This window comes from Arctopsyche grandis, chromosome 13, assembly GCF_051622035.1.
Source record: "Arctopsyche grandis isolate Sample6627 chromosome 13, ASM5162203v2, whole genome shotgun sequence".
NCBI lineage: Eukaryota > Metazoa > Arthropoda > Insecta > Trichoptera > Hydropsychidae > Arctopsyche > Arctopsyche grandis.
In genome coordinates, this window is record NC_135367.1 from 12,462,283 (window position 1) to 12,476,207 (window position 13,925).

Here is a 13,925-nt window from a genome sequence, read left to right on the forward strand (position 1 = left end):
CGGCACTCCCTGTGTTTTTAGAGCGTTAAGTACTGCATTATGACTAACTGTATCGAAGGCTTTCTCATAATCAACGAAACCTAGGCACAATGGCCGTTGATATTCGTTGGCGCGCTCGATTAGTTCGCCAACTACTTGGAGGTGGTCCATTGTGCTGAAATTTGCCCTAAACCCTGCCTGCTCTATAGGTTGGTTCTCGTCGAGGATATTTTTCAGCCTTTCTGTAATAACCTTCGTGAAGAGCTTGTAGACCGCTGAAAGTAGACTAATGGGTCGGTAGTTCTTGATATCGCTTTTGTCGCCTTTTTTGTGTATTAAAATGATAGTTGCGTTATTCCATCCTTCTGGTATAGCTTGGTTCTGGATGCATTTGCTGAAAAGCCTAGCTAAGATATTAATTAGGGGGGGGCCGCCACATTTTAGTAAGTCAATGGGAATATTATCTTCCCCTGGGGTTTTACCGTTCTTTGCAGTTTTTAGCGCGGCCTCTACTTCGCTAGGCAATACTGCAGGAACCCTTTGGCCGTGTGTCGATTCCAGAGCGGGGAATTGGCCGTTGTCGTTCTCGTATAGTTTTGCATAGAACGTGTAAACTCTGTCTATGATTTCTTCTCTATTCCTAATTATTACTCCGCTCTCTGATCTGATTGCGATCATTTGGTTTTTGCCTAAGAAAAGATCCTGTTTGCACTTTTTCAGGCTACGGTTATTCTTAATGGTATTTTCTATTAGCTTGCTGTTAAAATCCCTGACATCCCTGACTATTCTCTTTTTAATTTCCTTATTTACTAGATTGTATTCTTGCTTATTATTATCCCTATCTAAATTCCTTTTATGCTTAATTAGGTTTTTTGTTTCCGCTGAAATTTTGCTTAATTTAATCTGTTTCCTGAATCCACCTAATTTCTTACCTGTTGAGGTTAGAACCGAACTAATTACAGTGTTCAATTCCTCGATGTCTGCTTCTGGGTTTAATTTCCCGTATCGATTTCCAAGTTCGAGTTCGAATTCCTTTTTCCTAGACCTTAGTTGAGCGAAATCTGGAGAGTTACTGCATCCTTTTATTAATTTCCTTCGTTCGCAATTTATATTAATGGCCATCTTGGCACGGACTAATCTGTGATCGCTACCTATATCTACTTTACTTAAAACACTAACGTCTTTAACGGAGTGCAGGGCATTTGTTAGGAATATATATATATATATATATATATATATATATATATATATATATATATATATATATATATATATATATATATATATATATATATATAAATATATATATATATATATATATATATATATATATATATATATATATATATATACATATATATATATATATATATATATATATATATATATATATATATATATATATATATATATATATATATATATATATATATATATATAATATTATCATATTATACAGTATAATAATAAAAAAGCTCTAAATCCTACTTACAATAAAAATTTGGGATTGAACTGAATAAGCCGTAGGTAAATTTACAAAATAATAAACCGGTTCAGTTCCAATCACATTGGATCTCTAAATAATATGACTCATACTTGAGGCAACTATCTGATTGCAATAAATATAATCAACCAACTATGCAACAAGTGCACCTGCTTACTATAAATATTGTTAGAAATAGGAAACAAAAATCGTGAATAAGAAGTATGATAAGGATAGTTGACACAGTGGAGAGACTAAAAAGATTGAATTGGCGGGTCACGTGGCGAGAAGAATGGATGAAAGGTTGACAAAAGAAGTGCTGGAATGGTACCCGAGAGAATGTAAAAGGGTGAAAAGAAGGCCGCAAGGAAGATGGGTGGATGAAATTAGAAAAGTGTGTGGAGTGAGATAGATGAGAGTTGCACAAAACACAGACAAATGGAAGCATATTGGAGAGGTCTTTATCCAGCAGTGGATGGTGAATAGCGTAAATTATGATTTATATAGGTACATATGTACATATAAGTATATAGATACTACTTAATAACTTACAATCAATCTGGAATCAAAAAAATGTGATTCAAACCTTTAATTTTGAACAAACCGGTTCAGATCCATACAACACACATAGAAATCGTTTCAATTCACAATTTTAGATTTCATCAACTGGTTAACTACTTACATATACATATATAATACATTTTGCGTAATGCAATATTCAAAACAGTAAAAAAAAATAGAATGAACGATTCAATTCCAAATTTCATTCTAAAATAATTGAAATCAATTCTACCGAACTGCGTAACTAAGGATGTCATCAAGCTGTTCAACACTTCTAACACAATTAATTATCCAAAACACTGTATCCACCCAGTACAAACAAGCCAACCGTTCTCTTTATGCATTCAACTCGACACGCTCGAGTGTTGCCATACTCAATTTAAAGTTTAGCAGATGCACATTCGCAGAGACGAAGCTAAAAGGAAACAGGGGTGGTTATATCAGCTCAATTTCTACCGGTGAACCGGTAGCCCAGCAAGTGGGCCCAAAAGGGCGGTCATTTGCGGCGACCGCCATTTGCTCTCTCGCTTCCGGTTTTAAAGACTAGACCCGAACAAACAACGCGCCTTTTAAAAAGGGCATAATCAAATTAGGCACAAACACGCCGGCTGGGGAGCCGTAACGGCCTCCTCGTTATGATAACGACGTTTAGCATAACTACCTTACCCACCCAAAAACTCGCCCACCCACCATCCACCCCGCAAATGTCGTCTCCGTCGCGCAATTTTAACCGGGTGTCTTTTTTGGCCAGGTTCCCAAGTACCACCAGAGAGTGGATCGATCCTGGAATCGAGAAAATCTTGTACCTAACAATTATTGTTGGGCATCGTGTGAACCGGCTCAGTTCCATTTCTACTCATCTATAATTTCCAAAGATATCTACACCAATCTTATTATAATATTGATAATAAACCAATTAAATTCACATTTAACTAAACTGGAATTGATTTTTCTGCATTTAAAAATATACCTACTGATTTATCATATTTACAAACTGAAAAATTATATTTTTTTAAATTTTACAAATTATTAGCTTAAAATGTCAAAAATACGTGTAAGTTATATTTATATTCATTATAAAAAAGTATTAAATTTTGAATTAAAATTTTTAAGTTTTTACATAATTTCTTTTAAGCATACCTAATAAAAACCTTTTTTTTTACAAAAAAAGGCTTTTTTTCAAATATGATTTAAGCATATTTATATACCTATGAAAATATAATCTTCCTATTTCAATAAATTAAAATTAATTTTTAAATATAGTTTATTTTTAGTCCTTTGATCAAATTATTTTTGCCGAAAAATATATTTTGTAATGAAATATTTTTTTTACTATTAATATGTAGTAGCTACGTAATTTTATGTATGAACCTTTCAAATAATTAAAATAAATTATAAAGTAGGCCATTTTGCGCCAGAATGCTGCATTAGGTCCAAAAAAGAATGGAACACTGTATGTTTGGCAAACCGAGAAGAGATAGAATACGGAATACGTGGGTAAAAAGTACGTCAAATGTGGTGCAAAAAGGGTGCAAGGAAGGCGGAGACGGGTGGATGAAAATCAGAAAAATGTATGGGATGAGAATTGCCCAGAACAAAGACGAAAGGAAGCGTATTGGAGAGGCCTTCTTACAGCAGTGGATGATGACGAAGGATGTATTTATGTATGTATGGATGTATTTATGTTTATGTTCAAATGTATTTTTTTTATGTATAATTGATGGGTGTATTATTTTCGTTGTGTATTGATTTGTGTTTAATTGTTATTTTGTTTTTTTTGTGTTATGTTTTTGACCATTGTGGCGCTTTAGGAATTCCTGTTATGCCACAATGGTCTGTTTAGAATAAAATAAATAAATAAATGAAGGCTGTCTTACAGCTGCATATGATGATTATGTATATAAATATCACCTATTTTATTTTATTTTATACAAAATAGTCGGCCAAACATATACCTGATGCAAATTCACTCAAATCGAACAAACTTTCAACCTCTCAAAAGGTTAATTATCTCAAAGTACACGAGTCTCCAATTTATTAAATTAGAATTTCACACTCGTTTCAGGCTAAATTAAAACACAGCCCAATCTGTAAAGTGTACGTACTCATACATACATACTTATTAAAATTTTACAATTTGCCTCAAGTGTAACAACACTCGGGTCGACAATGGCGCGAGTAAATGTTCCGGGGACTACTCGCAAACAGTTCTTAGTTAGGTCGTTAACTTAAACGCTATATATAAACGAGCCAGGGGTAATAAACAGACGCTCCGAGAACCACCTACTCACCCTATCGCCTCTCTAACCCCTTCTTTGCCTCCTATCCGAAGACAAAACTCCGTGTAAACGCGAGTGTCAAACTTTAGCAAATCAATTGTGAACCACGATCAATTTATCGTATGTGAATTTTTCAATACGGGGATAATGGGGATGATTTTGTCGATTTGAAATAGAATATAATTGAATTTGAGTGTAGAATATAATTGCAAATTCAAGAATTTAATTTTTATCCGATTTAATATTCATGTATCAAGTGGGTCTAATTGAATTGTATAGATTGTATGTGCGTATTAGTGAGAGCATAAATATAATATTTATTTTCATAATATATTTGTTTCTGTCTCACCATAGGGTTAGATACAAGGAAATCTATTCTTGACATATAAATTGAAACAAAAACATATCATAATTATTTATTTTTGATCAAATTTTATTTTGTGTATATGTATATATATATATATAATATGTATTATGAGGTATTGTTCTAAAATATGTATGTATCTAATTTTTGACTGTTTATAGATTTTAATTTAATATGTAACACTTTTTCATAAATATATAAACATCTTGGTTAATAACCAAGTTACATATACATAAGTACATACATACATATTATTATAAAATTAATTATAATTTTATTAAAATAATTTTATACTGCGCATGTATCATAGCAATAACAATGCAATGTTTGATAGTTCATATATGGATATTTCAATATGGGGCTTGGTTCATTTTTTTGTGTTAAATATGTGCCTGTAGCTGTGCTTCAATTTACAATTAAAATAAAAACGGTAGCGTAGATTAATTAGTATCGAACATATTTTCTCACCGTCTTATAATACCAATATACAATTACGTACAGGAAATCTCTAATTATGTTACGTTCGTTTTTTTCTTCATTTTTATTATTCTGTACATATCATTTGTATGAATCGTAACCGTCAAATGATTCACGTTGTGCTAATTAGCAAACCTCAATAATTAATTTTCGTATCTATCAATCAATCAGTCATCTGATGATTACGTTTCGAAATGGGTTTCTTCAACCCGAACCGACGCGAACGAAATGTGAAAAAAAGCGATCCAATGAATACCGAATTTAATTTGAAATTAAGTTGATTTACGACGTTGAAATTTAGCGTTTTATTAATTTAACTTTTTTAATAATAGAAAATAAAAATTAAAATTGAAGGCGCGCGCGCACTCGCGATCGTTCATTAAAATTGACTATTGTTTTTTTTCTAGATAAGAGATTATAATTGATACGGTTTTTAATGAAATTTATTATGCGCGACAACGAGCGCGTAAAAATATTATAAGAATTTATGAAAAATATGCAAATTTCATTACAAAATAATCGAGTCAATGTTAAAATATAACGCGCTTGTAATTAAGCAATAAAGGCCGTTCGTTTTATTCATGAAGACAAATTTTAACGAAAATTTCATAGGCAAACTGCCAAACAGAATTCTCATGGAATTATTTGTGTCTAAATATCAAAAAGAATCTGTACCAACATCATTTAAGTATCAAGATTAAAGGATAAAATAAATTGTATTAAATTTTAATTATAATAAAACGACTAACCATTTATGATTAAAAACATAAGATACATATGAGTATATACATACAATCATTTTCCAATATGTATATCTAATCATAAGTTAATTAAAAATATTAATTAGAGCAAATATATGTATACATACATACTATACATCCCCTATAATTATGCATAATTAATAAATCGACAGCTGTTTTAAATGCCTCCATTATATTACGATTTATTACTTTAATTATACTCTTGAATCAAAGTGTAAATATTATACCAATATGGAATGAAAAAGTTTTATTTTATATAATGTAATATTAATTATTTTGAAAAATCGTCCAAAATCTACGTCCCTTATAATTAATAATCTCACTATAAATTTACACTAAAAAGTATAGAAAATTCCTTGTACAAATTTAATCAATATGTAAATACGCTTTATTGTCAATAATTTGTACATTTTCATACCATATATTTACTGACAGGTCATATACATACATTCATGTACATATGTGTACATATCTATATGTAATAATTAAAAAATAAATAAATTAACATGTTTTGTATGCTTCCCGCTTTCATTGAAACACAGCTGTCAATTAGGATTAGTGCCACCAAAACGGTTAATTTAAATTTCAACGAGAAAATAAAAATCGCTCGATTCAATATCAAACACACCGTGTTAATAAAAACGGGGCACGGAGATGCGATTCGAATACATTAGCAAATTAATCTCGGCACCTCTCCTCAGGGACGCCGTTTTCGTTCAATGAAAAATTACCGAGTAAATTATAACGACCTCCCCAAAACCACCCACATTGAGCGACCCCTCTGCGTAGTGGCTGTATATTTTTTTCCTCGGCGATTTTCCCTCTATCTTGTTCGTCGTCGCTGTGGAGAAAATTCTAGCGGGTAGGTTTGAGGGGGTGATTGGGTGGGTTGGTAGGTGGGTGGTCACCTCCCTCTCCTTCTTTTCAACTGTAACCGCTCTGCTGTTTAATTCCAAACCTCCTCTCCATCCCCCTCGGTAGGCTCTCTTCCCGGTACGTTTTTCTCTCACGGCCAGGTATACTTAATTGACGGCTATACATATTCAAAGGAGACCAAACGTCCAAAGGATAACACGGCGAGTGTTAAATCTCGTCACAACCGCGTAATTTGAATTCCAGGCCCGCATTAGAAACACGCTTCGCTTAATTGGGAATATTTGGAAAAAATGTCATTGTTGAAAAAAAAACATAGTACTGATATATTTCTAATAATTTAATTTAAAACCTACTGTTTTTCTATGATCAACGATACCAATTAATTATATCAACAAATTATAATTATATAAATCGTACTAATTGTAGTGGTTATATAATACTAGTACATAAATAAAAAAATCGTTGAAACGATGACAAAGAAAAATGAGGGTCCTATAAATACTGAAGTTTAACTATATTTGTATGCATCATCATCATCATCGTCGTCGTCATCTACAGCCATTCATCATCCACTGCTGGATGAAGGCATCTCCAACACGCTTCCACTCTTTTCTGTTTTGCGCAACTCTCATCCATCTCCCTCCACACATTTTCCTAATTTCATCTACCTACCCATTTTCCCTGCGGTCTTCCTTTACCCTTTTGCATTCTCTATGTATGTACATATTTGTACATAGATATATGTTCATAGTTTTATAGAAATGTCTTAATTCGTAAAAAAAGGTTGATTAAATATTATTTAAATCAAATTTGTTCTCAGTTAGAGTAATTCAGTAAATAATTGAGATTTTCATTAATGACTTTAGCCATGGTTCACATCGTTTTAAATGAAAGCTTTCAATTTTTCAATTTATTTTTCACTCAATTCCTTTTAAAATAAATGAAAATGGTATAATTTCTTTATTTAATATTATTTATATTCTCGTGAGCTATCTCGTTCAGTTAAAGCAAGATAATATTCTGAAATATATAACTATACACTTACATACATATTCATAAGACTAAACTTCGTGAAAAGTGAAGCCCTTTACGAACAATATTTTATTACGAATTGACTGTAAAATTCGAAGAGCCATAAGAATCACATACACGTGTCGTACTTACGGTGCGATTTTTCATTATAAATCAGGTTGTAAAAATTAAAACCCCTGACAATTTCCCGCCCTGCGTGATCCGGCAGCCGCCCTTGCGTATACAATTTCACCCTCATCACGCCCACTCGTCCGCCCTTGGGCGAGACATACTCCGAATTAGTCGCAACGTGAACAAAATGGCCGACCTATTAATTTTTTGCATTGAAATTACAAAAATCAATTGAATACCGTTTATTACTGACTTATTTCCACTTACATTCTAACACCCTTTATCTGATCAAAAAAAAACATTCTGTAAGAACCTGCAAGATTGATTAGATAATTGATATACGATTACACATTTAAAAAATTTGAATTGTATGCTTATTTTTATTTTTTTTTTCCATGTTACATTTTATTTTATTAAAAAAAAATCAATACTACAGTGACTTGACAGGTAGCCCCTAAGCGTCACTGTGGTTATAATACAAATATTCATATAAAACAAGAATAACAAAAAGAATAAAAATATATAAAGCATGTAAGAAGCATTATGAACAATTATAAAAATTTTCGCAAATTAAATTTAGGTAATAAATTTAGACTGTTTTGTGGTACGGTATGGGGCTTTTGGCGAGGTTGCGTCTCCATGACAACGTGGCGTACGTCACGTCTAGATTGGTCGATGGTGGTTGGGTACTGAGCCGGCCATTAAGCCAACCTGAAACTAATTTAAATTAAATCCTAGTGAATTACCAGCCCCTCCGCTACACCCCTCAATCACCACACCGCACCCGCACACACGCGCTCAGGGGTGTACTAAAGACAACCATAAATCTCGGCACAAAATTTATTTTCTAAACGCACTTACTCTACCGTATAGTCGAAGTATAAGATTGTTACCGAATCGATTGAAAGTCTATTGTTTGTGGTCGAGTGCTTCATTCCTGAGGATTAGCCAGTCAGTCCAGCGCGTCTTTTATTTTTATTATATTTTTACCACGGTGTCATTACTGGTTGCCACAAAGTGACACTTGTGGTTTTAAACTTGTACTTATGTATATAAATTTATAGATTATAAATTTTAAATTATTTATTTATTTATATATATTTTAGCTATCAAGCTAATTTAAAAATACATCTTAATTATTATACTTAACTCTAAAATTTATAATTAACTTATATGTACTTTCCCTTATATATACTCAAATAATAGGTACGTTGATGCCAATTTGGTGAGGAACTGTTTCAACAATGAAATCAGATATATTGGCAAACTATGATAGAAAGCGATCCACTTGAATTTACAAATATCCAAGTCTGACCAGCAGCACTGCAGAAATACTCCGAATAAATTATTTTCAATCGAGGTTAAACCAGGGCTCAAATATGGAACCTCTCGATGGTTGGCATTAACATAACCATCAAGCTAATACTACCGGCTGCATCTTCTTCCCTCCGCATCACCGATCACAACTATGTAGCTTTTAGATATTTTCCTCTCCTATTCGTGCTATATGACCGAACAATCAAAGACTGCCTCTTAGGCGGATAGCATTCAGTGTGTCCTTAATATTAAATCTTAATTGGCCCATGTGATTCTAAACCCCCCTCAGCACCACATTTCAAAGATGTCAATTCTTCTTCTATCCACTGATAAAGTTTATGGATCTTGTATTTTTTAATGAAAATTTTTCATTATGTCATTACGGGCTGCCCCCAGGTTGACATATATGGTATTAAACTTGTGCAAATATAAATTTATAGATTATAATTTTTTGAAATCCTATTCAAATAGTGGTGACATAGTGGGTGGTTTTTTTTCAATTTAATGTAGGAATCGTTTCAACAATTAAATCTGATAAATTGGTAAACCCTGTTAGGAAACGATCGACTTGACTTGGAGGCACAAATATCCAAGTCTGACCAGCAGCACTACAGATTATACTCATAATAAATTATTTTCAATCGAGGTCAACTCACGGAATCGAGCTCGGTGACCTCTCAGTGCATAGCATTTTGCTTTTTGATTTGAACCCAACTACATACATATGTATGTAGTGTAATAGATAGATAGTCAACAATGATAAAGTCGTGTGTAATGGATAAGGTTATTATTTTTGGACTGAATCGGTTCATGGTGTAAAAACAATTTGCTTGAAAGTTGCAACTAGTGATTCGGGCTAAATATTATACGGCTTTAAACTTTGTCCTACACGGAATCAAAGTTGAATATAATTTTAAAATAAAATGGTTGGTATTGAAATGGATATTTATAAATTATATTTTTTATCAATGCAGGCAAACGTAAATATGTAGATTAGTTTTACATATTTGTAATGAACTGGTCAACGGGTTTAATGCATGTATTATGGGCATTGAACTGGACAATAGCTTAAATTGGACAATAGACAAATTTTCACCGAACTGATATGTTTATATTTTGACACAATCGATCTGATCCTGTCGAGTGTATTAAATTTGTTTTAGCTTATACTCACTTATAATCACATACATGTATAAATGAAAGCAATACCGAATTATTATAGCTTTGATATTTGTATGATATGAGCGACATGTGTACATAAACGACCCCACTGGTAATATACATATTTTTATGGAACATTTTGATTAAATTAAATTCATTACTATACTTATACACACGTATAAATATATTCATTTTATTTCCGCGGTGTACACCCTTGGGTTGCGATAATAGGAAAATAAGAATCCCCTCTTTCGCCGTAAACTTTGTCGGTTTGTCCTGGAGCATTAATTTTAACCCATTTTGAAGTTGCCAAGTAATTCCTTTACACGCCCTCCCACCCACCCACCCTACAGACAAAACCCTCGTCACCATCCCCTTCAACCCCCTTTCACCCCCATCTCGATCCCCATGGAGCAAGGGCCGTTTCATCCGGCAGTACCATCATTAGGGACCTGTCGCGATCTTCAAACGATACGCTCACACTTCCGCATTTAACCCACACCATTATTATATTATACACATACATAGCTACATATGTACATACTCTGCGTACTATTCCGCCAGTCTAATTACGCAAATCGCGTATGTGACGACACGTGTCGAAAAATAAAATAAACAGCGTGGATAATTAGCCCGTTTATATACGAAATGCCATTGTCAAAAGTTGGCAAATTCGTATCTACATATTCAGAGTGCGGCTTGGTATTATTATTATCATAATATGCAATATGATATTTTCTACTAAGCGATGATGGAGGCTGTTAGGAAAGCGTAAGGTACGCATACGAGAATACATACGTACATAGGTACGGACGTTTATGCGCAAAGCCCTGAGTACTAACCTACCTATATATGTTTGTACCTACCGGTAGAACGTAAGGGAACTAACGGTTCGAGACAGTGGCGTGCTATTATTGTTCTAATTGCTATTTTAATCTTTTGTACTTACGTTAAATTTTAGAGAAATTAATACGTGTTGTAATCAAGGGTATATGTCATGCTTGTTTTTGGGATGCTATGTGTAATTTGTTTTGAAATTATTGATATTCTATAATTTTTCGTGTCCTAATACGTTGGAGTATCGATTGAACTTCAGAAATTTAATTGAATTTGCTATTTTGTATTAATTGTTATAAGAAAACGGGGCCGTTTTCTTCCTTAGAAACAAGTTTCCATCAATGCTCCCAATCTTTATTTTTTACTAATAAAGTTTCAATGTATTATACGTATTTGTTTACTACATTTTAAACGGATATAAAATTTGTTTAATCTATTTTATGCTTGTAATCAGTTATAAGTATTGTGCTATAAATAAGCTCTATTAAATAATAGTAAAAATTCTAATATGTTAAGTTATTTTTTTAACAGTTTTCCTTGCGATATATTTTTCCACCTACTTATATTATATATGATAAAAGATTTTAGATCGCGTAATAATTTATTTTTAAATGATTGAGACATTCACTATACAGTTAAAATGCATATATTGTACATACTAAATAGAAAATGACCCAACTGATCCACATTGATACATCCTATACTGATCATGATGTCTATACCCTTCAGGTACACAGATTATCTAAACACAATCTGCTTTAGGTCATCGACTTTAGAGAGCCTTTAATTAATATTATGTATTAGATGTGTTATGAGCATTTATAAGAATTGTAAATAGGTTTTTGAGCTTTTTTTCCTATTATGCTGTACATTAACATTAGAATAATATAATACTATAATTACTAACCAAATAGAATAAAATGTTAAAATGGAAAATGATCAGTAGATCAGTAGCTATTAAAATAGATAAAAGATGTATTGTGAACATAATTTCGTAATAATAAAAAGCATTTAAAAATCAAAAATCAAATACCCTTCAGGTATAAACACAGATTATTCAAAAGTAATTTTATTGAGATCGTCAAAATGAAATATAATATGAACATTTATAAAAAAAATATAATATATGTGCGTTTATAAACATAAATTGGTTACTCGAGTTTTTTTTCCATTATGCTTACATACATGTACATTAAAATAAGATAATGATCAATTGATCAATAGCTATTAAAATAGACCTGAGTTTTATTGTGAACATGATTTTTGAACAGTAAAAAGCATTAACACCTAAAGCAAAAAACATTAATTACAAAAGTAAAACGTGATAATAGCTAATGAAAACTTTCAGTAACTGATTTCATATGGAATAACAGTAACGAAATCAATGATTTAAAAAAAATTGGTTTTGTGTACAATTTTATATATGCATAAAATTCTACGTATCTAATATATAGTGGTTAGAAAATGTAAAAAAAATCTTGTCCACTCTTCTCAATTACAAAAGAAATTTTGGCCAACACAAGCACATATGTACACTTGTTATTATTTTTTAATTTTCATTTCGTCGGGACGCCACTGAATTCGGCTTATTTTAATATTTAAATAGGGCCGGTACGAAACGAGCGGGCGGCATAAGTAGCCGGTGAGAGTGCTCAAGTCGGCGACGAAACATCATTAGGCCGTGAGCTCCAAAACTCACCCCCATCATCCCCATCCCCGTTCTCATATTGTCCCCATCATCCACCCCGTGGGCTATAGGCGGCGCGAATTTGTATTCATGAATCTTAAAGCCGGCCACTGCGCATATCGTCGTCTCAAGTTGTTAACTTTTAGTTTAATCACTGCTACATCGGTTAGGGAGCGATTAGGGCCAGGCTTAAAACCCGACACCAACAGTGCAATATTACTGCAACTTACGAAAACTTCAGATCGACTGATCTCCATGTGTAAACACGCAAATTAAAGGCCAAAGCGCTAGGAAGCATGAAGAAAAAAATCAAACTTGAACTGAAAAGTTGATGAATCAATATGTCTTCAAAATGTTTATTTGCTTTTGAATGTACGATAGCTGTTTATGATTTAAAATAAAATTAAGTATTTACCGATTGTCCTATGTATTTTAGCTACCTTGCGACACAATTTTGTACGAAATTGACATAAATTCTTAAAAACTCTTATTCATTCATATTTTTGTTTTCTCTGTCACTTTTCAAAGACAATGAAAAATTACAAAGGAGTAATCCTAAAACAATCATTAGCTCATCAAAAATACATCTACAAGAGTACCGTAAGATAGTATATAATACCAAATCCAGTTGTGATCCAAAAGTGATCCAGTTGAAAACTGTGGATGTATATAGCATAAACAAACATACATTATTTTTTACACTTATGTATGTATGTTGGTATATGTATGCTTAGTTATAATCAGGGCTGTGGAGTCGGAATCAGAGTCGTAAAAAATCAAACAACTCCAACTGGACTGATAAATTTTAATTCAATAATTTCTATAGAAAAATCATGAATTTAAATTCCATTATAAATAAAATCGTTGAATTGCACGTGCTTTGGTGTGTTGTAGCCAAAATCGATTGTTTCCTCCGTCTTATATGAAGGTACTTATTTTTTATTGTCATTTTTCTAATTGCTTTATTTGTGTGTGAGATTCATACACATGTAGTACTTAC

General features: G+C 32.4%; 1 protein-coding gene across 1 annotated transcript in view; it reads right to left on the minus strand.

Annotated features, from left to right (window-relative positions):
* The window catches only part of OdsH (Ods-site homeobox), a 145,556-nt gene that overhangs the window by 74,314 nt on the left and 57,317 nt on the right, over positions 1-13,925 (minus strand). The gene's annotated exons all lie outside the window — the stretch shown is intronic.